Source organism: Lissotriton vulgaris, chromosome 2_1 (genome assembly GCF_964263255.1).
Source record: "Lissotriton vulgaris chromosome 2_1, aLisVul1.2, whole genome shotgun sequence".
Lineage (NCBI taxonomy): Eukaryota > Metazoa > Chordata > Amphibia > Caudata > Salamandridae > Lissotriton > Lissotriton vulgaris.
This window is the reverse complement of record NC_141687.1, coordinates 190,282,448-190,305,847: the sequence shown is the minus strand read 5'-3', so window position 1 is coordinate 190,305,847 and position 23,400 is coordinate 190,282,448.

The following is a 23,400-nucleotide window of genomic DNA, read 5'->3' as shown; positions in this document are numbered from 1 at the left end:
CATCCAGCTAGCCACCGCCAAAAGTCCATTCCGGAATCTGGGGGCGTCAAGGTCAGAGTCACCACTCAGGACGACCACCAGCTGTGTGTCGTCAGCATACGAGGCCATAGTAATGCCCCACTGCTTGACGACAGCCGCCAGCGGTCTCACATAAAGATTGAATAATGTGGGACTCAACGACGAACCCTGCGGCACACCCAGCTCCAACGTATAGGACTTGGACTCATAAGGCGGGGTTACTACTTTAAAGGTCCACTCGGCAAGGAAGGACATGAACCAGTCGAGTGCAGTGCCCGATACTCCGGCCTCACCAAGTCGTTGGAGCAGAATCCTGTGCGAGCCCGTGTCAAACGCGGCACTGAGATCCAATAATATCAGTGCCGCAGTCTGACCAGAATCAAACACAGAACAAAGGTGTTCTGTCATAGAGAGCAGTGCCGTCTCAGTGCTGTGACCAGCCCGAAAACCGTTCTGGGATGGATCCAGAATGCCTGCCCTCATAGGATGTTCAGACAGTACCCCGTTCACAAAGGCCTCAGTGATTTTAGCAGCCCAGGGAAGGAGAGAAATCGGGCGGTAGCTCTCGAGTTTGAGAGGGTCCATAGTGGCCTTTTTCAATATAGGTGTCACAACAGCCTGTTTCCATTTAATTGGAACGACACCTGAGGCAAGAGAGAGATTTATAAGGTGGAGCACTGGAGGGAGACAGATGGCCGCAGAGTCTTTGAACTGAGCTGGACGCAGAGGATCAATAGGTGAGCCAGATTTTACCTTGCCAACTAACTTAAGAAATGTCTCCGATGATAAACTAGGGAGAGAGGCTAAGACATGACCTGTGGTTGGTATAAGAATAGTAGACTCAGCAGCTGGCTCAGCACTAGGAAAAGCACGGTAAATAGCTTGGACCTTTTCAATGAAGAAAGCGGCCAAATCTTCACAGTGGGCCGCTGAGCAAATTTCCGCCATGGAGGCTCTATTATCCGCCAGGTCCTTGAGGACCTTAAAAATTAGTTTGGACGGGTTAGGACTGTTTCTGAATACCTGAGAGTAGTAGGCTGCATGGGCTCTACACACTGCTCTGTGATAAATTTTAATTTTTGCAAAATAGAGCGTTTTCTTCTCAGCCACATAAGATTTACGCCAGTCCCTTTCTGCCTGTTTACAAGCTTTTTTTAACGGCAGCAGGGAGCTGTCGTACAATGGGCTGGATACTCTAGAGTGGCATTTAGTCCAAGCAGCAGGAATCAATGCGTCCAATGCCAGGGAAACACAATCAGAGAAGAGGTCATAACCAGAATTGACATTAAGAAGAGGACCTAATGGGTTGACCTCCAAAAGATGATGGAAGTCCTCCAGATTGAGTTTCTTCCAGTGGCGTTTAAGCAATACTGTCCACGGGCATAAAAGGATACTCTCTAATCAAGAAAGAAAATTTCACTAAAAAATGGTCAGTCCAAGCAGTTGGACAAGGTCTAGCCACTTTAACCCCAGTCAGATTAGTAAATAAAGGATCAAGAATGTGGCCACCCACATGAGTGGGGAAAGTGACCAGCTGAATAAGCTGAAGTGCATCCAGATCTGCCAGAGTACTGCTAATAGCTGACATATGACTACAGTCAAATGGAGGTTGAGGTCTCCAAGTATGCTAAAGTTAGCACAGCCTATTGCCAAAAAGCTAACACATTCCGGGAGAACCTTTCTAAAAGCAGTGTCACAACCAGGAGGATGGTAAATAAGGAGGCCAGAAAAGGTGAACTGATGGCTAAAAGAAATTCCCCAAAAAGCACCTTCACACCCTGCCAAATCGACTATCTTCCAATCACATGGATAACAGGATTTCACGGCCATAGCAATACTGCCTCCCCTAGATGCCTGATTTTGAGTAAGGAAGGAGTACTCAGGGGGGTGAGCAAGATTGACAACTGTCGTGTCCACATCCTGAAGCCATGTTTCTGTCATAAAGAACACATCAGGTGTCTGATCTCTCATAAGATCCTGGAGTTCTGAGTAGTGTTTCCGAAGGGATCGAATGTTGAGATTCCAAATACTGATATCTCGAGAGACCAGAGGTCTGTGACAAGGTGGATTGGCCAAAGAGGAGCTCATCAAGGCTGGAGACAAAGAAGGGGCATTGAGAGACCAAGAACCACAGGCACATACAAATGGGTCAGGCAAAGGGCTGACAGGTCCATGCGAACTGACAGGGACCAACAGCCTAATGCCCAACAACTCATCCCTGGTATAGCCACACAAATGAGACATTACCTGGAGGCAGCCAAAAATCTCATGAGTAGAGTGCCACCCCGCCTAACGCTTCCGTAGTGCTGACGGGCGCAGACGGGCAGGACTCTGGCATGACTCAGGCGCATCGAAGGCGCGCCCGCTGCGCGCTCGAAGACTGGCTGAAGTAGGGCTACCACGTGAAAGCAGCACCACTAGACCGCACCAGATGGCGCCCAAAAGCGTCACCACCCCTCCCAAGATGGCGGCCGAATTACAACTGTTTACCAAGCCCCCAGAACCGGACCCGCTAAAACAGCGGTGGATCAACAATTAAATGCAGGTAAGAGGGAGAATGCCCAAAGTTAAAAACAGGGAGTAAGAAATTAAAATAACAGAGATACAAAACAGGTAATAAAATGCGCAGCGCGCCTGCAACACAGCGCTAGTATGCGCGAGTCTGTAGTGCAATGAAAAGCAAGTGTCTCTCATATTACCTATAATCTTCTTCCTATAGTTCCTGATACTGGGGCAATGATAACTGCCGGAGGGAGGCAGTTACAGAAATAAAAGGGATCACCAGTGGGACCCACATGGCCACCTTAGAAATTAGGGGTATCTGAAGGATTCCCAATTCCTTGAAGTATTTCACCCTTAGGCCCTCCCTGCTTTCAGCAGGAAAAAGTCCCTAAGTGATCATTAAGGTGTTGTAAAGAGTTTGTAGGGTTCATTAAAGGGTACATTAAGGGGCACTAAGGCACTTTTAGTGTTCAGGGAAGGGTAGTATTAATGGGTAAGAGTAAGATATTTTTAGGGTTCAGGGATGGGTTGTGTTAAGGGGTAGTGATGTTGTTTGGATTCAGGAATGGACATCATTAAGGGATAGCAATAGGTTTTTAGAGTTCAAGGAAGGGTAGTGTTAAGGGATAGTTAGGGTTTTAGGGTAAAGGGATAGGTAGCATTTAAGGATAATACGTGGTTTGTAGGGGAAAGGGATGAGTAACAGTAAGGGGTTTGTAGGGCTCAGGAAAGGATATCGTTATTGGGTAGTAAGGGTTTGTAGGGTTCAGGGAAGGGTAGCAGTAATAGCCAGATAGAGGCTTGTAGGTTCATAAAAGGGTAATGGTAAGAGGTGATAAAGGGTTTTACGGTACAGGGAAGGGTAGTGTTAAGTAGTATTGGGGGTTTAGGGAAGGGTAGCATTAACGGGTAGTAAGGGTTTTTTACAGTTTAGAGATGGTAGTGTTAATGGGTGTAAGGCTATTTCCAGAGTTCAGGGAAGTGTAGCATTAAGGGTAGCAAAGATTGCAGGGATTAGGGAAGGCTAGCGTTAAGGGGCAGTATGTATAATATAGGATTTGCAGTAAATTAAATACAGTGTCTGTAATGTAATTTCTAAAAATAAAATATTAACTTAAAATGAATAATAAAATTAACCTTTGAGAGCCAAGGAGTTTTAAAAAGTCTTTCCAGACCATAATTATAAAACTAGAAATTAAAAAGGAATAATAGAAAGTTAAAGCGGGGATAGCAGGGACTTTAATTATGCAACACATTGCACTGACCGCTTTCCTTCCATCTGTGCTGCTGCCAGAGAAGAACAAATACCATCATTATCTAATTATCTAGAAGATATATATATTATTACAGTAGCATATGTGGCACACTGTTAACTTAAAGGTCAAGCTCTATTATATCATAATAGTGAGACCTGATAAATGGCTCTGGCAACTTGATAAACAAATGATTACAGCTCTTGGCCTGATTAGCTCCCCACAGGAGCGAGCTGGCATAATCAAGCTGAGACAAAATAGACGCCTGAATGATCAGCTGCCTGGTGGAGGCATCAAAGAACCTCAAAATAGGTCTCAACCCTCGTAAGATGCCAAAACAAGTGGCCGCCACTTTTTTAGTGTGGCCACAAAAACTGAGGGCAGGGTCCAACCAAACCCCCAAGTTTATTACCTCTAGCACAGGAATGGGAGTCACACCCAACTCACGGGGCCACCATGTGTCACCCCAAAGATCAGTTAATTGCAAGATCTGCGAGTATGGGCCAAAATAACTATGTGGTTTAGATTTTTCAATGGACGATACCTCGAACCACTTTATTCACTCAAAAATACAGGATATTTTAAATAGCTTTCTTTTTTATTTTAATTTGGATTACGTAAATGATTTATGTTCACCGCCCGTACCCTTCCACACTACCTTCCATGGAAGAGGCTCAAACACCGTGATTGATTTTACCTTATTTTCTAAATCACACGCCTCTCTGCTTTCCTCATGTAAAACTCTGGATGGTGTTTATGGGGACCACTACGCCTTAGCTTTCAATATAAGCAAGCATATAGAGAGGTTACAAACCAAGGAAAATATTACTAGTCATCAATCACATCTCTCCATGGGACAGATCAATGGTTACACCCTTAAATGGGATAAAGTCGTCCCTGAAACATTTTTTAAAAATGTATTATCTAAAAGAAGACCGGAAATCAACATCTGTCTGACCCCATCAGAAGACCCTTTAAAAATACTAGGCTCTTTTACAAAAATTCAGGAGACACTAAAATCTTTATTGTTCCGCCAATTCACAGCCATACTCGATAAAAACAGGGTTGGTTCGATAAATATTGCACCTCTGCTTTAAAAACTCTGAAAAAGCTCTACACACAACCCCGAGATCCTTAGAGGCTATTAGACTGGCTAGACGCTAATATCGCGGGGCTATTAAGAATAGAGAGAAAGCTTTGAAACAAAAGGCCTGGGAAGCCCTAATTTCCTACTCAAAAAATAAAGATGCTACGGCCTTTTGGAAGGCAGTAAATGCCCCCTTTGTACGAGGAAAACAACCAGAAAAGTTAGACATTGCTATAAATGGGGACACCTGGGTTGCCCATTTTAAAAATCTGTATGATAGCCAGAGCCAGAATGTATCTCTCCTGAGGGTTGCATTATTCCATCTGATAACTCCGGATCTTCCCCGAACATTTTCCCGCTGGATATTAATTTCTCGTGCGAGGAGGTGAGCCTGGCTATCAGAGAAAGTCCATCCGGCAAGGCACCGGGTCCGGACTCAATACCAATAGATGTTTTAAAGCCAAATAAGATCTCTGAGCTCCCCTGTTAACCTTAGTGATGAACTGCGCTAATACCCATGGTTTAATACAAACATGGTCAGAAGCAATAGTGGTCTCCATTTTCAAAAAAGGGGACAGGCATGACCCGTCCTGCTACCGTCCAATTTCTCTTATTGATGCCTTAATGAAGGTAGTGGGACGCATTATCCTAAAACGCGTGCAAAACTGGATCGAGGAAGCTAACATCATCTCAACTTTCCAGTATGGTTTTTGACAAGGCACGTGGACGGTTGAGCAGAGTCTTAATCTACATCTTTTAATTTCAAAATACACTGTAGCAAAAAAAGGGAACCTTTTTATTACTTTTATAGACTTAAGTTCAGCTTTCGATTGTGTTGAACACAAGCAGGCGAGGGCTACTCTAAGAAGTCTTGGTCTGGACCCCCCAATTCTTAACTTCATTAAAGAGCTATATAGGGATGCTGGAGCGAGGGTGCGCTTTGGACAAAGAGGAGAGTGTTCGACAAGATTTTCTATCAGGAGGGTAGTAAGACAGGGGTGCATTTTGGCACCCCTACTCTTCTCCCTCTATATAAACGAAATTGGCGACCACCTGAATAGCTCTCGCTATGACTACCCAGTAGTGCAGGGCCGCCCTGTTCCCATCCTTTTATATGCGGATGATGCCGCAATTCTATCTCGGACCAGCTTGGGCCTTCAAAGGGCTGTCTCTAAGTTCACACTCTTCATGAGGGAAAAGGGACTTAAGGTCAACATCACAAAAACTTTTTCTATGTCCTGCCGTCAGGGAGTGAAGAAAATACCCTGCCCCATTTTTATAGAAGGCAGAAAAATAGAGATAACAGATCAATTTCCTTACCTTGGTATTTGTTTTCATAGGAAATCCGCCTGGAAAAATGCTATATTCGCCAGAAGACTAGCCTTTTCCAAAGCGATTGGAGCACTGCAGAATTTCGCTATTAAAATTGGGGGTAGACCTGTTAAGGAGCTGATTGTTATCTGTAAGGCTAAATGTGTGACCACGGCCATCTACGGCTCAGGGGTATGGGGGATCGACTCTTCAATCTGCATACAACAAACTGAGAACCGTTTCCTCCGGTACCTCCTAGGGGTCCCAAAATCAACTCTTAACTATTTCATACACATAGAACTTGGATTGCCATATATTTCGGATATTATACCGACTGAACCCATTCTGCTATGGCACAAGTTCTGGCTAACCCCGAGACAGCCTTTAACCGCAACACCATATCTGACTGTTTACAACTAGACGGTGTAAAGCGAATCAAATGGCTGTCCGTGGTAGAAAAAATGATGAATGACATTGGTCATCCGGAGTTCTTTAAAAACCCACCTAGCATGGAAACAATCTCAAGGAAAGGGCTACGCAAAATGGAAGGACCATCCAGAGAACAAAAGATGGGACATGGAGAAAATAAAAAAGTCTGTTCTAGCCTACCAATACATTACAACTGAACGGGCCCCCAATTATATCTTAACTAGCAGCCCGCCCCAGGGTTGCTTGGGGCAGAATGGGGTTGGGGGCAGTACACCCGCTCCCACCCCGACCCCCTCCCGCCCGACTCACTCGCGCCCCGCTCCCGCCCGACTCACTCGCGCCCCGCTCCCGCCCCGACTCACTCGCGCCCCTTCCCGCCCCGACTCACTCGCGCTCCGACATTTTCATTTACTGCTGCCTCCTTCTTGCCTCCCCCTGCATCACACAGTCTCACTTTCCCTTTCCTTACCTGTGCCGCCGCTCCTCACTGCACAACCGCTCCTCACTGCACCGCCCTCCTCCTTCGTCATCACGCACGTCGCGTAGCGGCCAGCAATAGGTCCCGGCCGGCGCTACTTTGAGGGGACTACTTTGTTTACAAACGTAATTTTTTTAAATTTACTTTTAAAAAAAATGTATATAGCCTATGTCCATCTACACACCTTGACATTTTCATAGATGTATCGGGTGTGTAGATTGGCGCTGTGGTTCCCGAGTTTACCTGGCCAAAAGGTGCAAGTTCTCTCTTTATAATAGTAGTATAGATAGTGATATTAATTGTTATGCTAGAATGCTCCTATCTAGATTCAGAATGGGTTCTTTTTTCCGATTAATCACATTTCCATCTTGTAACAATTGGTCGAGAGATATGTTGCCATGTCCATGTGATGATGTAGCCCCCCAATCCAACTTGCACTGCACTTTATTCTGTAAATTTTATCATGTTCCCAGAAAAATTTTGCTTAAACCAATTCTCAAGGAGTGGGGTCTCCGATCTTGTAGAGATGCGTTTTTTAGACTACAAGTGATGGAAACCCAGGAAGTGATTTATACTCTAATCAAATTCTTGAAATTATTGGTAAAATTCAGAAATTCGATGTGAATAAATAAACTGATTGTACATATTTTATAAATTGTTTTATTGCACAGGGTTCGGAGAACCGAACAAGTTTTTAATTTTATTGTATTTTTATGTATGAATGAGTCTAATATTTCCCCTATTTTTACTCTAACTGAAATGGTACTGGCTCCTTGTGCTTACATCTGTACGTGTATTGTGATTTGTATGTATTTTAACAAATGTATGCTTTTAAGATATGAAAAATTTATATCGAAATAAATCTTATTTTGAATTTGACAAATGGGAACTTTTAGGGATCACGCGGATCAAAGATGTGTGGGGGGAGGGCACAATGCACACATTTAACTCTCTCAAGCAGCAGTACTGCCTTCATGATAGTGAGCACTACCGTTACATACAGATTAGGCATGCTCTGCTTACACACATCCCTAGAGATACGATGCTTCCTGATGCTGCTCTTCCCAAAGATCGAGTGTTAGACGGGCACCTCCCAGAGAAGACTATCTCTTTGATATATAAAAAGTTCATAAATAACATGGAGGACCCACTGGTGCTTGTCATGACGCGCTGGAGTGCAGATGGGTTGGAGTTCGACGACAAGGACTGGCAGGAGGTGGTCTCCTCTCCAAGGGTGGTAGCGATACAGATGCGGCTCAGATTAGTGCAACTGAAGATTTTACATAGGTCATATGTTATGGGGCCTCGTCTGATTCGCATGGGTTGAGGGGAGAGTGGGGAGTGTCGGAGGGGGTGCGGAGAGCTTGGCACCTTTATGCATATTTTGTGGCCTTGCTGGGTGAGGATCCATGATGAGTTGCAAGATGTTTTGGGGGTGGAGATACGACTATAGGCCCACAGGTATATACTAAATGTTTGGGAACCCACAGATCTGAGTGTGTACAGGAAGCAGTGGGTGACCTTGGCATGTATGATAGCGAAACAAAACATAGCTCAACTGTGGTTAGCCAGTCAGCCGCCCTGGGTTGCGAAATGGGTGGAAGACTTGGATTGGTGCATGTTTAGGGAGAGGTCAGTTTACGTAGCCAGGGGGTGTCTGGAGAAGTGGGGGAAAGTATGAGGGTCCTAGAATCAATACCGTGGAGATATTTGTGGAAGAGCACGAGTCCCCGTGATCCATTATTTTTATTTTGTATTTATTATTCTGTAAGTATGGGAAGGTAACATTGACATGTGTGAGAACTGCTAAAGTCAACTGATGTTTTTCTTTGTGATTTTGTTAATAAAAAGATTTTTTTTTTAAAGTGCTTTCACCGATGCCCGGAAAACATACCTCTAACGTTTTTTTAGAGGTAAGCTCTTCAATGTTGATACAAGGCAATAAGGTCCTTCTAACTAGCCTGGGTGAAATTTTAATTTTGCTGGAGTACTCAGAATAATTCTATTCATTTTGTATTACTTTTGTGCTGCAAAATTAATAGAAATTATGTGATTATGCCAGTTTGTGTAATTTTGGGGAGAAATACCTTCCCAAAAGTGCAGGAACAGAGCAAACATTGTTATTTCTTAGCATACTATGCATCCTTGGGTCAATCTTGAATGCAAGGGTGAATTTTGAGCAGAGAAATAGCTCTAAAGGCAGTGTGATGCGCCTCGTGTAGTTCTGAATACTGCTGCGTAATTTTGCTGTAATTTTGTTTAATCACGCTACAGAAAATCACGTGAGCTTTGCCTACCTCTACTCATAACAGTGTCTCTCATATTACCTATAATCTTCTTCCTATAGTTCCTGATACTGGGGCAATGATAACTGCAGGAGGGAGGCAGTGAGTGACAGAAATAAAAGGGATCACCAGTGGGACCCACATGGCCACCTTAGAAATTAGGGGTATCTGTAGAATTTCCAATTCCTTGAAGTATTTCACCCTTAGGCCCTCCCTGCTTTCAGCAGGAAAAAGTCCCTAAGTGATCATTAAGGTGTTGTAAAGAGTTTGTAGGGTTCATTAAAGGGTACATTAAGGGGCACTAAGGCACTTTCAGTGTTCAGGGAAGGGTAGTATTAATGGGTAAGAGTAAGATATTTTTAGGGTTCAGGGATGGATTGTGTTAAGGGGTAGTGATGTTGTTTGGATTCAGGAATGGACATCATTAAGGGATAGCAATAGGTTTTTAGAGTTCAAGGAAGGGTAGTGTTAAAGGATAGTTAGGGTTTTAGGGTAAAGGGATAGGTAGCATTTAAGGATAATAAGTGGTTTGTAGGGGAAAGGGATGAGTAACAGTAAGGGGTTTGTAGGGCTCAGGAAAGGATATAGTTATTGGGTAGTAAGGGTTTGTAGGGTTCAGGGAAGGGTAGCAGTAATAGCCAGCGAGAGGCTTGTAGGTTCATGAAAGGGTCATGGTAAGAGGTGGTAAAGGGTTTTACGGTACAGGGAAGGGTAGTGTTAAGTAGTATTGGGGGTTCAGGGAAGGGTAGCATTAACGGGTAGTAAGGGTTTTTTACAGTTTAGAGATGGTAGTGTTAATGGGTGTAAGGCTATTTCCAGAGTTCAGGGAAGTGTAGCATTAAGGGTGGCAAAGAGATTGCAGAGATTAGGGAAGGCTAGTGTTAAGGGGCAGTATGTATAATATAGGATTTACAGTAAATTAAATACAGTATCTGTAATGTAATTTCTAAAAATAAAATATTAATTTAAAATGAATAATAAAATTAACCTTTGAGAGCCAAGGAGTTTTAAAAAGTCTTTCCAGACCATAATTCTAAAACTAGAAATTAAAAAGGAATAATAGAAAGTTAAAGCGGAGATAGCAGGGACTTTAATTATGCAACATATTGCCCTGACTACTTTCCTTCCATCTGTGCTGCTGCCAGAGAAGAACAAATACCATCATTATCTAATTATCTAGAAGATATATATATTATTACAGTAGCATATGTGGCACACTGTTAACTTAAAGGTCAAGCTCTATAATATCATAATAGTGAGACCTGATAAATGGCTCTGGCAACTTGATAAACAAATGATTACAGCTCTTGGAGGGTAAGCAAATTTTTCTGTGGACACACACAGTTTCTTTCAAAGAAAACCACGTACTCCTGTCCATGGACATGTGGGCAAAGCCAAAGTAACTCTCTGCAGTACTCCTGAAGACTATTTATTACGCTGATCACATAAGGTCAGGCAACAGCTGTGCTGTCAACCCAGACATATAAAGAAAAGAAAAAAGTTCTTGCCAGAACAAAAATGGAAACGAGGGAACCAGTAGCACTATAATGCTATTGGGCCCTCGCAAAAAAACAACTACATTAAAGAAAATTAAATTAAAAATGGGGAGTTGGATGGGGAGCAGGGGAAAACAAGAAAGAGTGCAGGTGCAAGGTAGTGCTCTGCATCCGGTAGACCTTGTATAAAAAATTGGTTAATAACTTTAAAATGGGGAGTAGGATGGGATGGGAAGCAAGATGGGAGCAGGAGAGTGCTCAAGTGGATCAAGGAAACAAATGATCACCCATGAAGTGGTGATGGGTGAAAAGGAAGCATGAGAGAGAGATGAGGAAAACACATGCATTTTCTTAGAGTGCTGATAAAGAAAAAAAGAAGCCCTCTCAAGGTAGTAGTGGGTAGTGGAAAGTAGATGTTACGTTATGCTTCATTACATTCCGTCAGATTACGTTACATGTATTTGTAAAGGTCAATGTCACCAGTGAGGGTATCCTAGTGCTGAGCAGGTATGTGTGCCTAGCACGGCCTATGGTAGCCTGGTTAATTAAAAAGCAAGCCAGGTCTTCAGTTTCTTGAGGAATTCAAAAAGAGAATAGGAGGCTCTGATTTGGAGTTGGAGGCTGCTCCATGCTTTAGGAGTGATGTAAGAGAATGCCCTAGGTGTTGTGTGATGTGAGTCCTGTGTGGTAGGTTGAGAATGAATATGGCTGCTGAGTTCTGGATCGTTTGTAGTCTTTTAGTGAATAGCTTGGTGATTCCGGTGGCATTGAGGGTTTTTCAGTAGTCCAACTTGTTGGTGAGTAGAGCATGATTGACTTTGTTTCCAGTGTTTCTTGGGAGTCATTTGAGGATCTTCCTCAGTATCTTCAGGTTGTATGAACTGGGGTTGTGTGGAGTGCAAAAGAATGATGGATTTAGGCCCAGATCTCTGTACTGGGGTGAACGTATGACATTGTTCTGCATTCTGTCCATCAACTGTTGTTTTTGCATTTGTCACCCCGAGTGGGATAAGTATGCTCAGACGTGAGTCCCATGCTCTCCACACCACTGTAGTCAAGCTATCCTGGCTGAAGACGGCTGATAGCCAGAAACTGGTCCCAGGATTCTTGATTCAGGTACAGGAAAGGCATGGCTTGGAAGTTCGGGCTGGACTGTTCCCATGAGGCACAGGGTCAAGGCTGATTTGCATATGGCCATGTCTGAACTGGGGTGGTGTGGAGTGCAAAAAAACGATGGATTTAGGCCCAGATCTCTGTACTGGGGTGAATGTACGACATGTTTCTGTATTCTGTCCATCAACTGTTAATGTTGCATTTGTCAACCCGAGTGGGATGGGAATGCTCAGACGTGAGTCCTGTGCTCTCCACACCACTGGAGTCAAGCTATCCTGGCTGAAGATGGCTGATAGCCAGAAACTGGTCCTGGGATGCTTGATTCCGGTCCAGGAAAGACATGGCTTGGAAGTTTGGGCTGGACTGTTCCCATGAGTCACAGGATCAAGGCTGATTTGCATATGGCCATGTCTGAACTGGGGTGGTGTGGAGTGCAAAAAAACGATGGATTTAGGCCCAGATCTCTGTACTGGGGTGAATGTATGACATTGTTCTGCATTCTGCCCACCAACTGTTGTTTTTACATTTGTCACCCCGAGTGGGATGAGTATGCTCAGACGTGAGTCCCATGCTCTCCACACCACTGGAGTCAAGCTATCCTGGCTGAAGATGGCTGATAGCCAGAAACCGGTCCTAGGATGCTTGATTCCGGTCCAGGAAAGACATGGCTTGGCAGTTCGGGCTAGACTGTTCCCATGAGGCACAGGGTCAAGGCTGATTTGCATAAGTCCATGTCTGAACTAGGGTGGTGTGGAGTGCAAAAAAACGATGGATATAGGCTCAGATCTCTGTACTGGGGTGAATGTATGACATTGTTCTGCATTCTGTCCACCAACTGTTGTTTTTGCATTCTTCAGGTTGTAGAAGCAAGATGCAGTGACGGCTTTGACTTGTCTAATCATGTCTAGTTTGCTGTTGATGATTATTCTGCGGTTCCTAACATGCGTGCTGGGCGTGGGTATGGGTATAGGTCTGAGTATGGCTAGTCACTAGTTGGAGTTCCATGGTGATCTCACTACTACTGACTTGTCGGTGTTGAGTTTGAGACAGTTGGCTTTCATCCAGATAACAACTTTGGTCATGCAGGTGGTGAGCTTGTTTCTTGTGTCTGGTTCTTGTCTTTGGAGGGAGAGTATGTGTTGCATGCAGTCGGTGTAGGAATGGATTTGATGTCATGTGCATAGAAGCTAGAGGGATGATTGTTGTGAAATACCTCATGGGAACATAGCCTCCTCCACTGGGAACATATCCTCCTCTGCTGGGAACTAAGGGCCAGATGTAGTTAATTTGATATTACCGATTCTTAAATACCGACTCATACCGAATCAGTATTTCAGAATCGGAAATTGTTATGTAGGTAAAAAAATCTGTACCATTTATCAATTCGGAATCACTCGGAATCTGAAATCAGTATTTACCGAATCTGTAATTTCCGAATCGGTAAATTCCGATTCGTTAAAATCCATTCATTCCAATGGGCCTCCTGGTCCATACGAATGAATGGGTTTTACCGATTCGGAATTTACCGATTCGGAAATTACCGAATCGGAAATTTGAAACTGACAAACATGTGAGCCTGTGAACCAATCAGAAACACCAACCACACCCAAAAACAAAGGTACAGTGGAATCAACCAATCAGAATCAAGCACCCCTTCCCCAGGACCTGGGAGCGGCCACACCCATGCAGGTGCAGAAACTCAACAGTCAGGAGAGCAGGAGGAGAGACAGAGGAGCAGGCTTCCTTGAGCTTACCTGAACAGCACAATGGAGACCCAGGATGGACAGAGAGATGCAGCAGAGCGCAGGAGGAAACTGAAAATTCAGCCCTGCAGAACTGATGGTGCTGGTTGAAGAGGTGGTGAAACACTACTGCAAAATCTTTGGCAAACAGTCTCTGCATGTTGCAGAGTCTGTTAAGCGCACTACCTGGATTGATATCCAAGCAAAGGTAAATGCCATTGGGGTCGCCCACCTGGAAATTGACGATTTAAAAAAAAAAGGTTGTATGACCTTCGTATTATCACCAAAAAGAAACTTGCTGCCCACAGAAAAGAAGCTGCAGCAACAGGGGGAGGTAGAAACCGAGCACCACGACTCACTGACATTGAGGAGCTTGTGGAATCCACCCTAGAGCCGGAAAGCATCCATGGCATTGGGGACGCTGACAGCTCCGCCAGAGCTGCAAAGAAACAAGGTAAGAAGCATGGACATTATCATTAACCCATTTCCCTGTTCCCCTTCCCCACTCTGTGTGCCTACATCACACTCCAGAACAGGTTTTACTAATGCCCAGCAATGCATCATGGGAGACGTAGTCATAGGTAGATAAAGCAATGCAGTCAGCATACCGTACAGCAAGGGATACAACACACTAATAGCAGAAGCAAATGAGGAGCAGGCAAATGTGTGATAGTACTGTGATTTAATCAAGACACACAGGTGAACTACTCCACTGACACAATGTCCATGTCTGTCCATAGGAGAGTCATCGCGCAGCACAGCGATAGGGAGAAGAGGATAGAAGAAGCTGGTCCCAGCACAGTTCAACAAGGGAAGAACACAGAGCAGAGAGCCAAGACACCTGAGGAAACAACCACACCACAGCCTCAGTCACCTCTTTTGTTTGGGACTCAGGAGTCAGTAGCAGCACAGTCCCCCACACCAACAACACCGTCACCTGTGCAGGAAAGGGCAAGGCGACTTAATGTGCCCCCTCCCCGCATTCTAGAAACATCGGAGGAGGAAGAGGAGGAGGGTGACATGGCAAGCAATCCACCAGAGTCAGCCAACGATAAGCAGCAGCCCACTCCAACAGCTGTGCGGGCCAGTGTCCGAGGCCAAAGGGCACGGGAGAGAGCTGAAGGGCAGTACGTTCAGGGGGTCTACTGCGGTCTGGAGGCCAACATGGTCAAGGTCCAGTGCCTGCAGGCAAAGGCAATGATGGGTGTTCAGAGGCAGGCGCGCAACATTAACAACAAGCTGGATAACATTGACAAGGGCATAGGGAACATTTCGGACAGCATGCAGTGGCTGGCAAATGGCATGAAAGACATGAGCATGACTGCCCTGTGTGACAAATTGGACAGGGACCACTTGGAGAGGCGCAAGGCTCGTGTGGATTTGCGCCAGCAGACCAAACCATTAAACCGCTTTGCAACTGCAACCTCCCTGCTGTGCAGACGGTCAGTAGCGATGCAGGATGCAATTGTGCAGTGCTGCACCAATTTATCTATGGGGATGGGCAGAGTGACCTCTGCCATGGAGCTGATGCTTACACAACAGACAGCCACTACAGGCGACACATGTGTGGTTGAGAGTGAAGAATCCACCAGCAGGAGTGGCGCAAGCACTCCTGTTCCGGAAATACGCAGGAGTGGCAGGCGTCAATCCACAGAGCCAGGCAACACCGAAAGCCATGAAACACAGCCACGTCAGTCCCACCCTGTAATCCGTGGACGGAAGCATTACTATGCCCTCCACCCAAAGGACAGGTCACAGTGGGGCTAACTGTGACCACCCAGTCATGGACATTGATATTTTGTGTTACCCTTGTGTGGTATTATTGGAATGGCATAGTGAAAATTAAACTAGGTACATCATAATCTTAGCTTGTCTGTGTCTCATTACTCACTCAGAAAAATTGCTGTGTGATCTCTGCCCGTCTTAGTCTCCCATCTGCAGCTGGTGCTGCAACTGTAGCATAGGGCTCTGCCTGTTCTATGTCTTCATCAATGTCCTCATGATGTGTGATCTCCACCTCTGTGCCTTCCTTGGTGGCAAGATTGTGTAACATGGCACAGGTCTCAATGATTTTGCAGTACAGGATTGGAGTGTACTGGCGTGCCCATCCACTCTTGTGGAGGCAGCGAAACCTGCTCTCGAGGAGTCCAAATGTGTGCTCCACAATGTTACGTGTAGATCTGTGAGCCACATTGTAACGCCTTTCACTCCTGGTGGATAGGTTGAGGTAGGGGGTGAGCACAAAGGACCGCAGGGCATATGCACTATCACCTAGGGGGAGAAAGATTGCCATTAATTGCATTATCATGATACATTCATCTACTGTGACTGTCAGGGTGGGTCAATGTCATTTACCTAGCAGGTATCCGTTCCCAAAATCTCGGGCAACTAGGCGTGTGTATATCCCACTATTCTGGAATATGTCCGAATAATGGGTACTCCCAGGGAATTTCGCCACGATGTCTGTGATGATGTTGCCAGCGTTGCATATGACCTGCACATTGATGGAGTGCGTCGACTTCCGGTTCCTGTATATGTGTTCTGTGGCTGCAGGTGGGCAAAGTGGTATGTGGGTGCCATCCAGTGGCGTCACTAGCGGGGTGCGGGGGTGCGGACCGCACCGGGTGTCACCATCAAAAGGGGTGACACCATGGTCCGTGTCAACAATAATCTTGGCCGGCGGCCGGATAAGGTTCGACAGACAGTAATATTATTTTGAATTTTGGTTTCACGGAGTCCGTGTCCGTGACACCAAAATGCAAAATAATATTTCTGTCTGTCGAACCTTACTCAGCCGCCGGCCAAAATTATTGTCCCAATTATTAGGCTATGACTTTTCAGCATCCGGACGTCAATGACGTTCGAAACGTCACTCACGTTGTGACGTGGCTCCCGGACCTGACGTTTTAAAAAGCTTCTTTACAAGTAACAGCGCGGGCTGGCTACTAATGCTCTCCAGAAGCCCGGCCGAGTCCTGGCTCATCGTGCCAGGCAACGAGGGCTCCTGTTTCCTGATCCTGCCCTCCACGTGCCACCGCCATCTCACCTTGGATCCCGAGTCATGCACAACACCCTGCCTCCTCGTTGCCTCACCCCATTCACTTCTCGAAACTCCCTCATTTTCCTGCCTCAAATTCACCTCTTCTGCACTTCAGGATGCGTACCACCGAGAACACCCTTTTCCCTGACCCTCAACTGTTGCATTTCTTCTATGCTCGTGCAATTCTAGCGCATCGGTGGGCTTCGAGGTGGCTGAGAGGTCACATGGGTGGCAACATTAAAACACAATGCATTACTTTGCGTCCCTCCCCACTGGATATCACTACCACAGTCACTCACGCTTTATCCAGGATCCCCTGCAGGAGGACACCTCTCGTGCCCCCGTGCCCACCGGTGCCCACCAGTGCATCTGCTGCACACCCTCCTTCAGCGCCCCCTTACACGTCGGTGCCAGGCTCTGTACTCCGCGCTCACGGCATGCCACCCTCCTGCAATATCAAGCGCTCGCCCCACTGCACGTAGGTCTCTGGCTCTGGAATTGTAATTACATTTATATAGCGCTTGCTACCCCTGACAGGGCATCGGAGCGCTTACTATGTACTGACTCTATGTCCAGTGCCCATTGCGCGCCTCCCATCCGCATAATGCAGTGGGCATCACCCCATGGTTTCTGCACCACACAGTGCTGTCTGCACTATACGGCGCTCACTACACATCCTCCCGTACCCTCTACACTGCAGCCGCCCCGTGGGAAATAACGCCCGTGCTCTCACTTTCCTGCCCATGGCAATCGGAGGGGAGCACAGAGCAGCATATTATTCTGGGAGGCGGAATGCTGAAGCAGAGGCAGCGCTGCCCATGCCTGTCTCCACAGTGATTGATGGCTTTCTCCTAACGCTCCGGGGGGGAGACATTCAGAGGGTCCCTCCGCCAACCCTTCCTGCAGTAGCCGATCCTCGAGCACCAAAAAGTTTATTTATTGCTTTTTATATAGCGCGGACTTTACCCGAAGAGGAGTCAGAGTGCTTCACAATAGGAACTCTAATGATGCATGATGATTAGAAAATAACAAGTGAACAAATTACAAAAGCAAACGTTAAGTTACTTCTGGCAAAAGTGACAATTGTGAGCAAACAAAATACATGAGGTTGGTAGCAAATGGTGCAATACAGGAGGAAAAAGTGACGTGTGCAGGTTACAAGAGAAAACAGTACAATTAGAGGTATAATACTGCATAATATGGCAGACACTCAAGCACAAGAACAAACGTTACGTAGGCAATGGTGGCACTTGTGCAAGTATCTAAAGCAAACAAAATGTGAGAGGTAGCAAACTGTGTTACAAGAGAAAAGTGGCGTGCTAAACACTCCAAGCCTCAAAAATGTTACCTGACCCAACACCAAGAAAGGGGAGGATGGATTCCGCCCCTGAGATTCTTGCGATGCGGGCAAGAGGAATCATTTCAGGAAAACCAAAGGAAAAAGAAGTCCCTGCAGGCTGAACTCTGGCTAACCGACCCGTGGAAGTGAAACAGGGTTTTGCAGCGCCAGGTGCACGCTTGTCTTCCTCTGCAGCTGGTAAGTGGCACCCCCATTCTTCCCTTCGCTGTGTTTGAAAGTATGCCCTTTGACGATTACAACCTGTGCTCCTGGTGTCTGAGCGTGCGATATACCCAGTAAACTGCTTTGATCTGTAGTTGCGCTATTGTGTGCAAGTGTAACGTACTGCCCACTGACTATGAGTTGCACGTGGGTGTCATGTTTCCATATGTTACTGTGCGCATCTTTCTGAGTCTGTGCAGATGGGAGGGCGGGATTTTTGATCTCTATCTTATCGCTCTAGATCTAAACCCGTTCTGGTCGATCGAATCTTTATTGCCTGTCATTGAGGAAAGAGGTGCATCAATACCAAGTTAGTTGACCAATAAAGGGCTCGACTCTGAAAGACCACAGACTACTTCTAAGTTTTAAAGGTTTATTACAGAGTCATTGATAACTGCAAGTACAGGCATCTCAAAATGAGATTCAAAAGATACAAAGGCACTAATACAAACATATGTTCTCTGAAAGCTCTTAGGCGAGCAAAGAACACTACTAGGACTAACTCTAAAATCAGCAGGGCTGCAAGCATAGACACAAATTGTGATCTATCCGTCTCCGACATTTACAAAGGAAGGAAGGAATCAGGTTAGGCTGTCCCTACCCTGTACTAGATGGTATCCCTACTTAACAAGATCCCAACCTATCAAAGGTGTCAGCTGTGAATGACTTCCTAAGAAGTTCACCCACTCTTAGTCTCAGGTGAAAACCTACGATCTCCAGTCATGACCCCTCTCTGCCTACCCATCCGCTCTCTGTAGGGTCCTCAGGCATCTGCTCTAACTCCACCCAGGGGTGCTGACCCTAATACAAAACACAATAATCATTTGAGACGCCCCTCGAGAGACGCCCCTCACGTGGTGTCGATTCTGGCTTTTTCCATGATGATCTTCCTCTGGGCCTCGTGCTTCGCGTTGACCTTGCTTCTCAGGCTCTTCTCCGGCCCGCTGATACCCCCTAAACATTCCTGAATCCTCCTCCATGTCTGTACCAGTCTACTCGAACAAAGCTCTATTCATCAAACTTTTAATCGAAACCCCCTCGCACCTGCAGACAGACATCCGCATCTTGAATCCCAATTCTCAGAAGCTTCTAACAGAAGTTTGCAACACTTTCTCGACCCAGCTCGGCCTGTACCAGCGCGAGCAAATTAGAAACACCCTTTTTATCGCTTCAGGCCTACAACCCTTTTCGCAGAGGTTTTATTCTCTTCAAATCCTTTCGTGAATTAAAATAACATGTTAACACTTTATATTTCGGTTATGCAAAACACTCTTATGGAATATAAATCTAACGAATAACAGAATTACTATAACATTAGTGCAATCCATGTCTATGTATGTGTGTACCTTTCCAGCCCCTTCTGCCCTGGCCATGAGGCCTGCTCCCTTCTGTGCTTTGCAGCATGACATTCCTCCATTAGCAGCTACATAACATGGATCATGATTAATCACGTTTAATAAGGCTATATAATTTCCACACGATTCTGCGTCAGTTCCACTTCTATATGACGTTTCTATGTTAACTACACACATCTAAGTATAGGTGAATATATCTTCAACACTTATAGGCACTTTTTATTATGATTGTGCGACTAACGTGTACTTATGATGCACTCATGCATTTTGTTCAGTTTGCGCTCTCTCAGTTCCCCCCTTTGATGACCTCTCGTGGTCATCACCAAAATTCAAACTGAACTAGTTGCAATCTCCCTTCGTTTCAGCATTTCGAGAGCCCTCAGACTCTTGTACTGATTGTCCTGAATGGCAGCTAATCTCCTTTCTTGCTCTCTCCTGGATCTCTCCAACCTATTTGATCTATACCATTGGTACGACCTCACCAATCCCCACAACATGATCACACAGATCACTATTATGATGATAGGTTTCAGTATGTACCACACAAAGCTCTTCCCTATGTTGGCGAACCAACCTCCAACTTCGTCCATTCCATGGCCCACTTTTTCCCAAACATTTACTTTAGTCAGGTCTTCGATCTCTTTGTGAATGTTAGTTATGTTCATGATAACTTTCTCAATAGGTTTTGAATTGTCTGGAATGTAAGTGCAACATTCCTGGACCTTCAAAGCCTTACAGACTCCGCCCTCTTTTGCTAGCAGGACGTCTAATGCAAGACGTTCTGAAGCACCATGGCCCTTATCGATTGCATCTCTCCTTCCACCAGCATTAAGGATCTAGCAGTGCTGGCAGACAACCTGTCTACGACTGTTGCCAGTCTCCTAATTTTGACATCATTGAGGATCAGTCCTAAAAGAGGAAATGCAGCTCCAAATACGTCTCCAACCATTTCTGCATCCCCTAGGTCTCTTCTTCCTCTTGTGGGGACCTTACCCTCTATGATCTCTAAGTCTTGAGCATGGTATATTTTGGGGAAGACAATGGCCAAATAGCATGATCCGTACCAGTTATCAGGTAGTCTCACATAGGCATTTCTTCCACATACAAAATATACATTTGGAATCACTTGCATTCCTTTCAAGAAGTCCTTTGTGTAATATTCTAATCTAAAACCATGTTCACAACTGACTTCCCCCACGAATACATTTTCGTAGTACGTTTTACTTCTGTGTAGGCATAACTTCCCTTTCTGTGTTCTATCCAAAGCTATTGGACCGCTACTACCCTTCCTTTTGTGTGCCTTCTCCTCTTCGGTCCAATCTGTCTTCCACTGTCCTGATTTTTTCAGAATCTTTTGCCTTCTATAGCGATCATCCACTTGCCCTATAAACTTCTTCTCGACTTCTGACACTTTACAAGTTAGATTATTTCTGCGGGCATGTGAAGTATCTAGGGTATCCCAAGGAATGAAGAACTTTTCCAATCTGTCTTCACTCTTATAATAGTCCCACTTATTCATTTGCTTATAATTTGGGACCTCAGGTAACACTGCATCATAATTAGAAAAATAATACTCAAAACTATCTCTACCATAAAATATGCTAAGCAATAAGCTACATGTGATGCCATAAGTCAGTGGTAGGTGATGATATCTAATGCCTTCATCTACAGACGCAGGCAGCTGCATGCACACGTAACAATCTTTGACCTCCATGGCATCCACGTATTCGTACAAAAGTTTGGCATAAGCATTTGACCTATAGTCGCCCTGGGACTCATCCATATGTAACCTACGGGCCTCTGCTGCTAATAACGCTTTCTCCTGTATGGTTTCCCCTTTCTTACCATCATCAGTGGGTTTTGGTGTCACTACAGATTTTGTGTCTGTTACCCCTGCCTCACTCTCGTGTCCCATCACATATGATACAGTAACTACTAAAGCTATAAGAAGTATCACTCCCACTATTAATGTGCCTATTATACATTTAGCTCTGCGGTTTGGTCTACCGGCCTCCATGTTCTTCAGACAGTATGATTCCTTCTTTTTTTTATTCAACGCACAGTTCTTCTCTCTTTGAGTTCCTTTACAGTCTCTCTTGATCCTTCTGTCTTTTGGAATCACACAATCGGAAGCTGGCGATCTCCTTTTGCAAAAGTCTTTTCGAACCTTAACACAGACAACCCTAGCCCTTCTCCGTCAACTTAAAGGAAACCCCTAAAGTTTCTCTGCATTCCTAGGCGCTAGGTTATCTTCTTACTTTTATTTATTTACAAAGTCTTTAAGCATCTACAATGAGGCTTGGACCTGCGGCTTGGATAGCATAGTTCAATAGCTCCAAACGAAGAACGTATTCTTCATGACTTGTTATCGTCGTTCCAAAGTCGGGGAATTGCAATTCGGTGAAGAACATGTGCTTTAACTTGCTCAGGTAGGGAGGGTTGGGGACTTTGAACGTTAGTGACCCTTCTGTTTCGACTCCAGGCACTAACAGTTGTACTTCTACTGTGATGATGGGTTCAACCTCAATCACTAGCACCGCCCTTATTCTCCCTGTCGTTTGTTCCCAAGACATCTGTCGCCAGATATGTCCACTCGGGAGTGGCTTATCTTCTGCTAGGCACACGTACTCGCCTTGACCTTCTGGGACCTGCTGCTTCAGCACCCAGAGCGCCTTCGTCCGGATCTGAGTCCTCGGATATGGGAGCAAGCGTCCTCTCTGGAGTTGACCTCAGGCTTGACCTTCTCCTTTGCGGCCAGCTAGCCTCCCTACGCCTTGCCCCTCCGCTCCTGGTCCTTCTGCTTCTCTCGGGCTCACTTTCAGCTTGGTCCGCGTCTGATTCGTACTCCCAGCTACTTCCTCCTTCTGTGGCGTCGTCTGTTTCGCTGTTGTACTGACCGTCCTCAGCTTGGTCAGACACGTTCCCCGCTTCTTCTTGCACCTCTACAGCTTGGCTGGCCCTCTCTGTGGCTTCTCTGTCCGCAGCTGGACTTACATCCGAGAGAGGAGCTGTTTCTTCCAGAGGTGCTGGAACTCTCCGCGTATGAGACGCGTGGATCCAGTTGGGCAGACCTCCCACTTTCACAGCAGTGTTCGATATTAGGATGATCTGGTAGGGCCCACGCCAACGAACATCTAGGCAGCTTCTTCTGACGTGCTTTTTTATCAGCACCCAATCTCCAGGGCACAGGTCATGACACAAGTCCTGGCACGACGGGACCTCGGCAGCCTGCACCTGAAGGGACACAGAATGAATGGCGTCAGACAGGCCCTTACAATAGTCCAGGATCATATCATCTGTGATATTTAACAAGGCTGCAGTCGGCACTGATGGCAATCTCATTGCCCTGCCCATTAACACCTCGTGTGGCGATAGTCCCGTTCTTCTGTCTGGGGTACTACGGATGCTCATGAGGACTAGTGGCAAGGCATCGGGCCAACTCAGAGACGTTGATGAACACATTTTGGCAATTCGGGATTTGATGGTGCCGTTTATCTGCTCCACAATTCCCGAAGCTTCTGGTCGATAACTACAATGCAATTTCTGGTCTATGTTCAGGGCTGCACAAAGCATCTTCACAAGCTCGCTGTTGAAATGCGTCCCCCTATCTGATTCCAAAGAGGCCGGTACCCCGAAGCGCGGAATGAGCTCCCTACGCAATACCTTGGCTACTGTGAGGGTGTCACACCTGCGTGTAGGGTATGCTTTGACCCATCTGGAAAATATGCAA